The following is a 15911-nucleotide window of genomic DNA, read 5'->3' as shown; positions in this document are numbered from 1 at the left end:
TTTGAAAAATGCTTTTTGACAGCAGCCTTCTTTAATCTAGAGAGCACCCTGCTGCCCTCTTTAGCTAGATACCTTTGAAATGTGGTGGCAGGCAATTCCACATGACAGCAGCCATCTTTAATCAAGAGAGCACCGTGCTGCCCTCTATGAGGTGGCGGGAATTTGAAAAATTCTACATGCTCTTGTTTGGAAACAAACTCACGCGCTTTTTTGACAGCCGTCATCCGCCATCTTTAATCAACAGAGCACAGTGCTGCCCTCTTTAGCTAGATACCTTTGAAATGTGGTGGCGGCAAATTCCACGTGCTCTTGTTTGGAAACAAAGCTATGTGCTTTTTCGACAGCTGACATTCACCATCTTTAATCTATAGAGCACAGTGCTGCCCTCTTTAGCTACTTACTTTTGAAATGTGGTACGTCACAGCTGTCATCCGCAGTGCTGCCATCTTAACGGGCCTAAACCTTAGTGCTACCAACTTAACTTTACTAGCGCGAGATTTGAATCGGTAACAAATCCACGTGCTTTTTTGACAGCTGTCATCCACCATCTTTAATCCATAGAGCACAGTGGTGCCCTCTTTAGCTACTTACCTTTGAAATGTGGTGGCGGATAATTTGAAAAATGCTTTTTGATAGCAGCCATCTTCAATCCAGAGAGCACCGTGCTGCCCTCTTTAGCTAGATACCTGTGGTGGCAGGCAATTCCAAGTGACAGCAGCCATCTTTAATCAAGAGGGCACCGTGCTACCCTCTTTGTGGCGGTGGCAAGTTCCACGTGCTTTACAAACTCACGTGCTTTTTTCTGACAGCTGTCATCCGCCATCTTGCATCACAAACCTCAGTGCTGCGCTCTTTAGCTAGTTACCTTTGAAATGTGGTGACGGCAATTTGAAAAATTCTATGTGCTCTTGTTTAGAAACAAAGCCACGTGCTTTTTGACAGCTGTCATCCACCATCTTTAATCAATAGAGCACTGTGCTGCTATCATGCGGGCAATTTCGTCAGCTGTCATCCGCCATCTTTAATCTACAGAGCACCATGCTGCCCTCTATGTAGTAGCGGGCATTTTGAAAAGTTCTGTTAGCTGTCATCCGCCATCTTTAATCAAGAGAGCACCTTGCTGCCATCTTTATCTAGATACCTTTGAAATGTGGTGGCGGCAATTTGAAAAACTCTACGTGCTTTTGTTTAGTAAACAAAGCCACGTGCTTTTTTTGACAGCTGTCATCCACCATCTTTAATCAATAGAGCACTGTGCTGCTATCATGCGGGCAATTTCGTCAACTGTCATCCGCCATCTTTAATCTACAGAGCACCGTGCTGCTCTCTGTAGTAGCGGGCAATTTGAAAAGTTCTGTTAGCTGTCATCCGCCATCTTTAATCAAGAGAGCACCGTGCTGCCATCTTTAGCTAGATACCTTTGAACTGTGGTGGCGGCAAATTCCACGTGCTCTTGTTTAGTAAACAAACTCACGCGCTTTTTGTCAGCTGTCATCCGCCATCTTTAATCTATAGAGCTCAGTGCTACACTCTTTAGGTACACACCTTTGAAATATGGTGGCGGATAATTTAAAAAGAAAAATTCTACATCAGCCATCTCTCGACGCTAATTGCACAAGATGGTGGCTATACATGACTCCTTAAAGGTGCTTATGCAAGATGGCCGCTATACATAGTTTCTTATGAGATGCCCTTGGGATGCTTGCGCAAGATGGCGGTTATACAAGGCTCCTTATGAGACGCCCTAGAGATGCTTGCGCAAGATGGCGGTTGCTCTTATGAGGCGGCTTAAGGATCATTGCACCAGATGGCTAGAGATGCCCTAAGGATGCTTGCGCACGAAGGCGGACGCAAGATGTCGGCTATACACGACTCCTTATGAGACGCCTTAAGGGTGCTTGCGCAAGATGGCTGCTGCTCTTATGAAGAAAGCTAGCTTAGAGGCTAACGTATCGTGCTAGTTGGATTCATTAAATTTGGGGCTTAAATGCATAATGTTCAATATCTCGAAAACGGTGCATCGTAGCGCAAAACGGACAAAATTTTTCTACCCAATACCTCAGTTTGCAGTATGGGGAACATGATATCATAAAAAAACATAGTCTAATGATGAGATCAACGGTTCGGTTCTAACTTAGGCCCTTTGGCATTAGCTCTGTTTCAGCTTGTAATGAAGCAAGACTTCGTAACATGATCAGGTCTTGCTATGGTAGAGAGTATAACGTACCGTGCAGGTTCGATTCATTACATTTGGGGCTTAAATGCAAAATGTTAAATATCTCGAAAACGGACAAAATTTTTCTACCTCATACCTAGGTTTGCAGTATCAGGAACATGATAGCATACGAAAAACATAGTCTAATGGTGAGATCGACGGTTCGATTCCTACTTAGGCCCTTTGGCATTGGCAGCTATCTATTTCTACAAGATGGCGGCTATACATAGCTTCTTATGAGACAGCTTAAGAGCGCTTGCACAAGATGACTGCTGCTCTTATGAGAAGCCCTAGGGGTGCTTGCGGGAGGCAGCAGCGACAAGACGATGACTATGACTATACACAGCTGCTTATGATACGGCCTAGTGGTGCTTACACAAGATGGTGGCTGCTCTGATGAAGAAAGCTAGTTTTGCATCGTGCAGGTATTTTTACAGCACTAAACCTCATACCTTTGAAATTTGGTGGCGGGTAATTTGAAAATTTGAAAAATTCGACGTGCTTTTTCATAAGCTGTTAAGGCCTCCTCTTATGTCAAGGCATAGCTCTATCGAACAAGTTTAAACCTGCATCGGAATAGCTAGAGTAAGCACGTGCTGCAGTGATGACGTCATTAAGCATGTTTAGACTTGCAAATCACATAAGAAACGTAACAAGGCTGGAATCGAAAACTGCAGGGAAAGGAGGGGGGAGGAGCCGTAAGCATACCCGGATGTGCGTCACTGCGCCGGATGTTAATTTTGCGCGCTGTCGATAGTAATACTAAGGTATTGCACCAGAATGCACACTGTGGCGCTATCTCGGAAAAGAGACTAAAACTACTAGCGCCAAGTGGCTTGGAACCGAAATTTATCATTGAGTTTCATCTCTATTCTATTCTATCCAATTTGTTTCAAAGCGTGTACGCATCAACTATCGATTTTGCATGTATCGACTCTCGTACAAAACTTCTTCAGGTAGATTGTGCTGCTATCTTAGCATAACGAAGACGCATGAACTTAAGGTACAAAGAATAGCTATGTTTCAAAACGTGTACACATCACCTATCGATTTTGCATTCATCGACTCTCGTACTAAACTTCTTACGCTAGACTGTGCTGCTATCTTTGCCTAACCTATACGCATGAACTTAAAGTACGAAGAATAATCATGTTTTAAAGCGTGTACACGTCACCTATCGATTTTGCATACATCAAATATCGTACTAAACTTCTTGCGCTAGATTTTGCTGCTATCTTAGCATAACCTATACGCATGAACTTAAAGTACGAAGAATAACCATGTTTAAAAGCGTGTACACATCACCTATCGATTTTGCATGCATCGATTATCGTACTGAACTTTTCCTGCTAGCCTATGCTACTATCTTAGCATAACCTATACGCACGAACTTAAAGCACAAAGAATGGCGATGTTTAAAAATCTTGTGATCATAGCAGCAGTAAGAATAGCAATGCTTAAAAGCGTGTACGCATCACCTATCAATAATAAATGCATCAACTATGATACTAAACTTATTCTACTAGAATGTACACGATCGCATGTGTGTACTGCTATCTTAGCATAACTTATGTAAGCGAACTTAAGGCACAAAGAATAGCTATATTTAAAAATCTTGTGAACATGGCAGCAGTAAAAATAGCAAGGTTTAAAAGCGTGTACACATCACCTATCAATAATGCATGTATCAACTATCGTACTAAACTTTGTCCGCTAGAATGTACAACGTTCACATGTGTGTGTGCTGTTATTTTAACATGACCTATGGCTACGAACTTAAAGCACAAAGAATAGCGATGTTTAAAAATCTTGCGAACATAGCAGCGATAAGAATAGCAACGTTTAAAAGCATGTGCACAATACCTTTTGATAATGCATGCATCTTTAACTAGAGTGTGCGACCATCGCTTGTACGTGTGCTGCTATCTTAAGATAACGTAAGTGTACGAACATAAAGCATAAAGAATAGGTATGTGTAAAAACCTACGGACATAGCAAAGTTTTAACTATGTAGGCGTGGGCTATGTACTTCACATGCTGACGTAGCATACCACGTGACCGTAACGTAGTGACCACGCGCACTTGTTGGTAAAGAAACCACGTGCTTTTTTGACAGCTGTCATCTTGACGGACCCTAACTTCACTTTGAAGGACAATAGAGCATCGCTAACCTCACTGTTGCCATATTTACGGCGCTGAACCTGAAGGCTGCCTCCTTATGCATGTTGTAGCGCGAAATTTAAAATCCAACAACAGAACACCGCTAACCTCACTGCTGCCATGTTTACGGCGCTAAACCTCAAGGCTGCCACCTTACGCATGTTGTAGCGCGGAATTTAAAATCCAATAACAGAACATCGCTAAGCTCACTGCTGCCTCCTTGAAAAGTTCGGTGTTCCAAACACTAAAAACTATCGAGCAGATACTGATTTCTGTTAGAAAAACGCAACTCATTGCAGCTCGGGAATTTTATTAGGCAATTCTGATAAGACGTGACCCCTAGGTTCCATTCCTTGTTCTGAACAAAAACCATTTACGAATAAAGATTAATTTGCTACATTTAACAAAGTAGAAGCGTTCCTGCTAATAGCGATCGATGAGGGTGTTAGTATGTGCCTACTTCAGCTCACTCCTTCTAGGATGAGGGCGTGGTAAGGTAGTAGAGGATAAGGAGGAGGAAGAGTCCTTTCATCCTTTTTGCCCTTCTGATATGGAGTAACCCCTGGGTTCCATTCCTTCACAATTATTTTTTCGGTTTAACATTTTGCATAGTAGTCCTCTCCTACAAAAGCTACATGATTGTAACCCATGCCAACAGATTAAAACAATAATATGTTTCCGAACCAATATTTTATGTTACATGTTTATGCGATAACTTGTTCAACTGCTAGGGACTTAAATGTAAGCAGTGTATTTATTATAGCACTAAGTGTTCTGTTTAATTTTACTTTCCGCCTGAGCTGCATGCTTGTAACCCATGCCAACAGATTGAAACAATAGGTTTCCGAGCTGATATTTCACGTTACATGTTTATGCGATAACTTGTTCGACTGCTTTTCGCACAAGACAAATGATAGAAGGCAAATAATTTCAAGTTGTACTTTTGCTCTATCGTTTACCGAGCGAGTTGGTTACGCAGTATGTGCACTGCCTTATGCATAAGATCGCGTTATATGTTCTATGTTAGTGTTCTGAACATATCAATCACATGTTGAAGTTAACGGCATCGAGTACAGTGTTCGATTCTAGTCTTGTTATGTTTCAATCTAATCTTCTTAGAACAAAGTCATCCCCTGATATGTTCCAAACACATGTTGTATCGAGTACAGTGTTCTATTCTAGTCTTGACCACTTATTTAGTGTTATGAACACATCAATCAATGTTCTGATCACATGTTGAACTTAACGACATCGAGTACAGTGTTCTATTCTAGTCTTGATTACTTATTTAGTGTTCTGAACACACCAAGCAATGTTCTAAACACATCTTGTATCGAGTACAGCGTTTGATTCTAGTCTTGTTATGTTTCTTTTATCATCTGCAAGTCTAAACATGCATAATGATGTTATCGCTGCACACTCTTGCCTTCGCGGTGCAGGTTTAAACTTGTTCGATAGAGCAATGCCTTGACATAAGAAGAGGCCTTAACAGCTTATGTATAACCGCTATTGTTTAAAGATGACCGCTGGTAGCTGTTAAAGAAGCACGAAGAATTTTTTTAATTACCCACCACCACATTTCAAAAGTATGAGATTTAGTGCTTAAAGATAGCAGCACGATGCTCTGTTGATTAAAGATGAGAGCTGTCACAAATTGCCTGCTAGCACATTTCAAAGGTAAGTAGCTAAAGGTAGCAGCACGGTGTTCTGTTGATTAAAGATGACCGCTATCAGAAAAGCACGTGGAATTTTTCAAATTACCTGCTACCACGTACGTAAGGTAGTACCTAAAGGTAGCAGCACGGTGCTCTGTTAATTAAGGATAGCAGCTTGTCAAAAAAGCACATAGAATTTTTCAAATTTCCCTCCACCACATTCATAATAACAGCCATAATCTTGCGCAGTAGCCTCTAAGCTAGCCTTCTTCATAAGAGTAGCCGCCATCTTGTGCGAGCACCCCTAGGCTGTCTCATAAGGAGCTATGTATAGTCACCATTTTGTGTCCGCCATCTTGTGTAAGCATCCCTATGGGGTCTCAAGCCATCTTGTGCAAGCACCCTTAAGCTGTCTCATAAGAAGCTATGTATAGCCGCCATCTTGTAGAATTAGATAGCCGTCAATGTCAAAGCGCCTAAGTAGGAATCGAACCGTTGATCTCATCATTAGACTATGTTTTACTTATGCTATCATGTTCCTCATACTGCGAACCTAGCGAATAGGCGAGAAAATTTTGTCCGTTTTGCTCTACGATGCACCGTTTTTGAGATATTTAACATTTTGCATTTAAGCCCCAAATTTAATGAATCGAACTAGCACGACACGTTAGCCTCTAAAGTAGCTTTCTTGATAAGAGCAGCAGCCATCTTGCGCAAGCACCCTTAAGGCGTCGTGTATAGCCGCCATTTTGTGTCCGCCATCTTGACAAGCATCCTTAGGGTGTCTCAAACTATCTTGTGCAAGGACCCTTAAGCCGTCTCATTAGAGCAGTCGCCGTCTTGAGCAAGCATCCCTAGGGAGTCTCATAAGGAGCCATGTACTGTATAACCGCCATCTTGCGCAAGCATCCCAAGGGAGTCTCATAAGAATCTATGTGTAGCAGCCATCTTGCGTAAGCACCCTTAGGGAGTCATGTATAGCCACAATCTTGTGCAATTAGCGTCGAGGGATGGTTGCTGTAGAATTTTTTAAAATTATCTACCACCATATTTCAAAGGCAGTAGCCAAAGACTGCAGCACTGAGGTTTGCGATGCAAGATGGCGGATGACAGCTGTGACGTAGAAATTGTCTACTACTACGATAAAGATAGCCGCACGGTGCTCTGTTGATTAAAGATGGCTGCTGTCAAAAATAATTTTTCAAATTGTCCGCCACCACATTGCAACTAAAGAGGGCAGCACGGTGCTCTGTTGATTAAAGATCGCGGATGACAGCTGTCAAAATGCACGTAGGTTTGTTTCCAAACATGAGCGAGTAGAATTTTTCAAATTGCCGCCACCACATTTCAACTAAAGAGTGCAGCACTGTGCTCTCTTTATTACAGATGGCGGATGACAGCTGTCGAAAAAGCACGTGAGTTTGTAAAGCACTTCGAATTTGCCAGCACGACATTTCAACCAGAGTGTGCAGCACGGTGCTCTCTTGATTAAAGATGGCGGATGGTAGCTGTCAAACGAAAGCATGTAGCATTGTATCCAAACAAGAGCACGTGGAATTTTTCAAATTACCGCCACCACATTTCAAGTAACGAGTGCAGCACGGTGCTCCCTTGGTTAAAGATGGCGGATGGTAGCTGTCAAAAAAGCACGTGGCTTTGTTTCGAAACAAGAGCACGTAGAAGTTTTCAAATTGCCGCCACCACATTTCAACTAAAGAATGCAGCACTGTGCTCTCATGATTAAAGATGGCTGCTGTCACGTGGAATTGCCTGCCACCAGAGTGCAGCACGGTGTTCTGTCGATTAAAGATGGCTGCTATCAAAAAGCATTTCTCAAATTATCCGCCACCACATTTCAAAGATATGTAGCTAAAGAGGATAGCACGGTGCTCTCTTGATGAGAGATGGCGGATGACAGCTGTCAAAAAAGCACGTGGATTTGTTTACCGATTCAAATATCGCGCTAGTGTGGTTAAGTTGGCAGCACTGGAAGAGGCTCCTGGCTGCGGTGGAGGAGGCCCCTGGGAAGGCCCCTCGGGAGGAGGAGGAGCAGGACCCTGGGAACGCCCCTCGGGAAGAGGAGGAGGAGCAGGCCCTTGTGAGCCGGAGGAGGAGGAGGCGGCCGAATCCCTTTATTATACTACTTTTATATTACATAGCATGTACACTAAACAGTTGACATATTTGTAATATTATCATTTATAAGTGCATCTGAGCTTGATTTCGTGATGAATTACTGAAAGAACGAACATAAACGTTTGAGATATTGTTTAAGATACTGACAACGCAATTTCTGGAGTAATGTCCTTATGTCGTTTCTACCTGTGCAATGTTTCCTTCGTATTTTTCACAGATTTCTTTCAAAACTGGGGACACTATATCTTATTTTTCATCAAACATATAACGCACATAAACACAGTCATCCGTCAGTAAACAGAATGCCCAATCCTGATACAACACTAAATGAATATACTATATTAGATCATTTATTGATACGGTGAATTCCGAATTAAGTGATGACAAATCGCATTTATTACCGAGCTCGATAGCTGCAGTAGCTTAAGTGCGGCCAGTATCCAGTATTCGGGAGATAGTAGGTTCGAACCCCACTGTCGGCAGCCCTGAAAATGGTTTTCCGTGGTTCCCATTTTCACAACAGGCAAATGCTGGGGCTGTACCTTAATTAAGGCCACGGCCGCTTCCTTCCCACTCCTAGCCCTTCCCTGCCCCATCGTCGCCATAAGACCTATCTGTGCCGGTGCGACGCAAAGCAACTAACCAAAACAATCTCATTTATAACGACTTGTTCAGAGTCAGCTAATGCCTATAGCAATACACCAGCTCTGCGTATTGAAGGAACATATCAAGCAGCACAAGTCGTCACACTATACATATCTATTCGTTCTATGGGCGTCCATGCCCAGGAGCAAGGGGGGCGCCCCCCGAGCTCTCAGGGAAAGAAAAATCGAATATAGTCCGGTATTTTTCTTTGTTTTTCTTTTAAGAAAATGATTAAAAAGTCGGTATTACGTAGAAGTGGTAAGGGTGGTATTCTACCACGGAATATAAGTCGCCATTCATCTTCCAAAATATAAAAAATACTACCTCCCCCCAGGTCTAGGCCCCCAGAAACTATCCTATAGGCGCCCTTGATTCGTTCTGCTTCTACTGTTTACGTACAAACACCTAACGTTGTTGTAGGATCCTAATGAACTAATTCTTGTATTCGCAAACGATTCCACTGTAAAGTTACTCGGGTTTTGTAAGATAAAATCCTTTAAAGATTCATATTTCAATTCACAGCCCCCCAATGGGAAACTGGATTGAATTTTACCTTGATTCTGTAGTGACGCCATTACTCAGTTCTGATATAGTTTTCTGGCTTACCATCACTCGTTCGTCTCCATTCTGAATTCACTTGATATCTTCTATGCTGCCTGTCTTTATGGAACTGTCATTGGCCGTCTTCCTTATAAAAATCTTGCTTTCCTTAATCGAAACGTACTTGTTACTATATTTCCTGAGATCTCTGGATAATTTGTTTCGGTACATGTTGTTCGGGGCCATGTGTTCATTTATGTACATTGTTATGGTAGCTGCTTGAATACCTACATCGCTTCAAGTAATCCACTTAGTTTTTTGGTGTGGCTATCTCCTCTCTCGTTCTTCTTTAACCTACTGCAAAATTTCACCAACAGTTGAGCAGGGAATTCAGGTTTCTCTGGGGTAGTCAATGGCAAGCACACCTCTTCTAGACATAGATTTCTAAGTTTGAAACTCGCGGATACGTAGTTCTTCCCGGAATATGATCGATAATGACTTCGTTATCACCAGTCATCAATGATCTGCACTTGCGGCTGTGGTCCAGATGGCAGATTCCCTATCAATTGTTTAACTACAGTAGCTTTTGCTTAAATGTTTTGAAAGAACTTGGAAATTTATCGCGTGTTTCTCTTGATAATTTATTCCATTTACTTACTCCTCGTCGTATAAACGAATATTTGCCCCAATTTGTCCTCTTGAATTACAACCTTATCTTATTTTATGATCTTATCTACTTTTTAAAGCTCCCGCTAAAGCTTATTCCTCTACTATTTCATTCCACGCCATCTCTCCACTGACAGCTCGAAAGGTACCACAAAGTCGAGCATTTCGTCTCCTTACTCCCAAGTCTTCACAGCTCAATGTTTGCAATTTTCCGTAAGAGTACTCCTTTATCGTGTTGGTTTTCTTTTGACCTTTTCAATTTCTCATATCAAGTAGTCCTGGTTTTGGTCCTATACATTGGAACCATACTTTAATTGGGGTCTTACCAGAGATTTATATGCCCTATCCTTTACATCCTTACTACAACCCCTAAATACTGTCTCATAACCATGTGAAAATATCTGTAACATTCCTAAACAATCTCGTCTATACGGTTACCCCGAAGAAGATAATTCCTTATCTTAACACTTAGATGTTCCATATATTGTACTATCACCCCATCAACAGCGTAATTGTAACTGGAGGAAAATTAAGGCTATCACATGAAATGTAAACTCTTTTTCCAATGTTATCAGTTCTGATTATCGCTATACAGACATTACAGCTGTAGTGGTGATTAGGGGAATCAAGTGGGGGCAGTTCCCCCCTCCCACTTTGTGGAGAATACATGACATTTTTATTACATTTTAGCCGGCTGAATTTAGGAATTATTCAAACAAGGAAATTGTGCAAGCCCCGCTAATCATTTCGTTGATTTTCTTTAGTTAAACATTAACAAAATTATAAGCGGAAATACGCAAAAAAAATATCGTTAATCGCGTTTAACCAATTTGTATAGCGCCACAGCAAGTTATTAATACTTTGCAAGTGCTGTTGTGGAAAGCTTGCAGGGGTGCACTTTTTTTCCATGGTCATGGACACTGAGGTATGGTTTACTCACTTGCCGCGCACATTTGTCAGTCTCTTTAGTGTCTGTTAGTTTCTTAGTGTGTAGTCGAATACCAAATGTTTTATAATTGTATAATCACGTCGTAATTCTGGCTGTCGAAATTCGCGCCGATAGCATAAAAATTACCATTTTGTAGCATTTTCTCTTCAGTTTTGATGTATATACCCCCCAAGCTATATCCCCAAAACCGAGTAATTTTTGTAATTTTTGTTGTCTGCACATTTTGTCCCCACCCCCATTTCTAATTCCCGATCGCGCTTCTGCATTACAGTGCTGGAGAATGGATTCGCATGCACCTCGAATTATATTTAGCCATCAAACTTTTCTCCCTGAATACAATATACTATTGTAAATGCCGAAAGGTAAGATAATTGTCTCTTTAATAGAAATTCGAAATCCCTTAACGCAGATGAACGGAGTACTACAGGGTGATCCAATGAGCCCCATACTCTTCAATTTAGCGCTCTGCCATTGGTTTTGGGGTTTCCTTTTAACCGCATAACCTTTGGCAATTTGAGGATCCAACCAGCCCCTGGGCTGTTGACCTGACAGACCTTATAAAGGTCGAAGGCGGCGAGGTACATATATACATGTATGCAGATGACATGGTAGGCTACTCGTTTAAAAAAACCCGAATAACTACAGGCTGCTTTCAACAAGCTGTACATTTGGGCAGAGGACAATAAATTCAGAATTAATCGACAGAAGACGGTACAGATGATCATCCGCAAGGGAGGCAGAACAGCATTCATTCATTCATTCATTCCAACGAGCCTGCAGGCTCATACATAGGAATTGTACAGGACATTACATACTGGCGGGCACTTACACATCAAAATATAGTTTGTGTATATAAGATTATTAGTAAACGGTTGAGCATATAAACAGATACAATATATAAAATATGTACATCATCAATATGAGGATTACAGATAATTATTTCTGACTGTATTTACATTTACATAACATGAAAGTTGCAAAGTTACAAGAATGGATTACGGAGTATTTTCATTTACATAACATAACAGTTGCTGAAGTACAAGAATAGATTTCAGATTATTTACAATTACATAACATAAATGTTGCAGACGTACAGGAATTGATTACAGAGTATTTACAATATATATACATAACACAGAGTTGCAGAGGTACAAGAACAGATTACAGAGTATTTACATTTACATAACATAAAAGTTGCCGAGGTACAAGAGTAGTTCCAGACAGTTTGGAAGATTGTTTGGGAGAATGACTTAAATGACAACTGATATTTTGATTTAAACAGCACTGTACCTTTCCCAAAATTAATGCTTGACTCATTGTTTGAATTTTGCCAAAGTTGGTGCTGTTTTTATCTCCACAGGGATGTTATTAAATAACTGGATCGCAGAGAACTTCAAGCTGTTTATACCATATTTATAAGAGCGAACACTGTATAAGGCAAAGTCATTCGCATGCCTAGTACTATATGGATGGTTGTCAGAATTCAGAGTATATGTAGTGTTGTGTTGTATAAATTTATATTTTATTTTATACATGAGTACAGCTGTATTGAATTCTGCACTCATGCTTAGGGGGTGGTATTTTAGCACTTAGGTATACATATTTTATTGGCGTTAAGTAGGGAAGATTAAGTATATTTCTAACAGCTCTATTTTGTACTACCATTAGCTCATTCAAGTCAGACTTCTTACAGCGCATCCAGGTTATATTCAAATATTGTAGGTGACTATGAATTAAAGAGTAGTAGATCTGTTTTAGAAGATGTTGTGGGATAAGATAACTAAGTTTCTTTAAAATTCCTGCAACAGGTGTGATCTTTTTAGTAATGTATTCAACATGGTCTGTCCAGTTCAAGTTCCTATCAATCACCAACCCAAGATATTTGACAGTACTAACTAGTTTTATTTCAGTATTCTGCATATATATTTTACTGTGTGGGATTTCATTCTGACCTTGTTTTGTCATTATCATATAATTAGTCTTTTGCACATTAATTGTTAATTTATTTGCTTGAAACCAAAAACACACAGTATTGAGGTCTTCCAGCATATCTTTAACAATGGAGTCTACATTGCAACCAATATAGAACAAGTTTGTGTCGTCGGCATATAGTGTGATACGTCATTTCAAGCGGCAAGTTGCAATGTCATTGATGTAGACTAGGATGAGAATCGGCCCTAATACCGACCCCTGTGGATCGCCGTGGGTTACCCTAATTGCTGAGCTCCTACAGTTATTCAGCACTATATACTGTTTTCTATCAGACAGATAATTATCAAACCACTTCAAAGTAACACCACGAACTCCTGCTCTCTCTAATTTAGCTAACAGTCTTTCATGGTCCACTGTATCAAAGGCCTTCTTTAGATCTATAAACAACCCAACAGCAAAACTATTAAAATCTATTGACTCTTGCAGCATATTTATGAGATCTACGCTTGCTATTTCAGTGTTAGATTTCACACGAAAACCATATTGTGCATTGTAAAAGAAATTAATTTTCTTTAAAAAAGTGAGAAGTCTCTTTTTAATAATAGTTTCTAATATTTTGGAGATTATGTAAAGAATACAGATAGGCCTATAAATACTAGGATTCCTCCCGTCCCCACCCTTGATGACAGGAACTACTTTAGCTATTTTTAGCTCACTAGGTACTGTACCAGATGCTAAGGATTCGTTAATGATATCTGTTAGCATCCCGCTTAAGAAATCCTGGAATTCTTTTAGAAAGTCGGTAGTTATACCATCCTGCCCACAGCTACTCTTGTTCTTTAGATTTGATATTGTAGATCTTACTTCTGTTTCATCAGTTGGATATAGGTAAAATGAGTTCAAGTAACTAGGAACCCCAAGTTTTACAGTGCTCTGGGGAGGGATTGCTGAAGCCAGGGTTTTAGCAATATTTGAAAAATATAAATTTAATGATTCACATATTTCCTGACTGTCTGTAATTATCTTGTTATCTATTTCTAGAGATGTACAATTATCGCCTTTTGTTGTTTTTCTGTTATGCATGATTTCATTGATTATTTTCCACGTTTCCTTTGGGTTCTTGTTATGAATTCTAAATTTTTCAATTTCCTTTTTAGATTTGTCACATTGTTTCTATACCTGCGGTATTCGTGATTGAGATTGATGTTATTCTTTAGGGTGGGATTTTTTAAGTTTTGCATTAAAATGTCATGTCGCTTAATAAGGCTGAGAAGTTCAGATGATATCCATGGCAAGCTGCCAGTTCTTTGTGTTCGATGACTTAGTGCTTTCTGTCTTTGTGTACTAAGCGGTAGCTGGTCAATAAAGGAATTATACATTATGTCAATTCTTCTAGTACCGGTAGTGTTGTTTATGACTATTGTGTTATGTTCAGTGATATTACTACTTTCAGGTCTATCATCTTTTCGGTCTACATTAGTTGCTTTCAGCCTTTTCAGTTCAAGCGATTGTGATGGAAATTTAGAATTTGGCAAAAGAATATCAAATATTAATATATTATGGTCACTTATATAGCCAGCAACATTTGATAAATAATAATATATTCCAGAATTATTTATAGACACATGATCTATTAAAGTGCTTGTGGTATCACATATTCGTGTTGGATATACATTATTGCATTGCTTGAAATCATAGAAAGAAAGCAGGTTCATGTATTTTCTTTTTAGTTGGTCACTAGTTAAGATATCAATATTCGTGTCACCCAAAAATAGGCATAAGTTGTTAGTTGTTTTACTTAGAAAATTTTCTAGGGATGCTAGAAATGGTGTGGCATTATTCCTATTTGGGTTATATCCCGCAATTAAATCAGTACTTTTATATTTACTACTGCTAAATTTATCCCTATAAATTTCAACCCATATCAAGCTATGATCAAGTTCACAATTCACGTTTGCTTTCTAACAGTGCAAAATGTAAATACCTAAGCCACCTCCAGCTTTGCCGTCTCTGTGTGAAAAGATGCTTCTATAATTTGGTATGTTATAGTATTTCGCCTCCTCACTTTTTACCCAGGTTTCTGTCACAACCAATATATCTACCTGACCTATAATGTGCAACAGAATTTCTATTTCCTCAAGTTTGTTTCGGATAAGTTACTCCTGCTGTTTAGGTACAAGCACCTAACCGCACTGTAAGATTTTGACGAGCCAGTAGAGCTGTTTCCGTCCAAGTGAGAAACAACTGTATACGAACTGATGTTCTGTAAAATTAACAGAGAAAATTTACTATGAGAACAGAGGAAAAACTATGCCAATCGTAAACAACTTTAAATATTTGGCCATTACATTACAAACATCAGGAACTACTTATACCAGACACATCAAGGATAGAGTGACTGCGGCCGTAATAGAAATGAATGACATCTTGATCTAACGCAAACTTTCGGTTGAAGTCGCTATGAAATAGTTGCTTGCAAAGCTATCCCCGATAATGGACTGCATTGTTGGATGCGCTTGAGAACGGTTGGCTGTTGAGAGAGCTCTTGCATTATTGTAGTGATAAAGTAGTGAAAACCTATTGAAATAGCTAAATTTTGTGTATATCTGATTCATTTAGTGCTGTTTATATAGTGGTGTTTAGTGCTTGTTGGTAGAAATTGGGAGTAGTGACATTTATTTAAATTTTGTAACAAGTAATTCAGTTGGTCTACAGTAAATTACGTTTTCTAGGTTAAGTAGGCTAGCTAGGTGTACCTTGTTTCGATTTTAGGTTTAGAAAATACTTTAGGTAATAATATTAACTTTAAAAATATTTGTAAATATCTGTAGGTTCGTTGGTTATACTTACAAAGGTAGGTTATCATAAGGAATAGTACCGTAACTTCTGCAGCAATTTCTCCGGTATTTCGTATAGATATCCGTTCAAACTATCGCGAAGGTAATAATTTACTATATAAAAAAAACCACGATACGCCTGTAAACCTCCATTTAAAAAGAAGTTGAAGAGATTA

The sequence above is a fragment of the Anabrus simplex genome, chromosome 2, assembly GCF_040414725.1.
Source record: "Anabrus simplex isolate iqAnaSimp1 chromosome 2, ASM4041472v1, whole genome shotgun sequence".
NCBI lineage: Eukaryota > Metazoa > Arthropoda > Insecta > Orthoptera > Tettigoniidae > Anabrus > Anabrus simplex.
Note: the sequence above shows the minus strand (reverse complement) of the source record.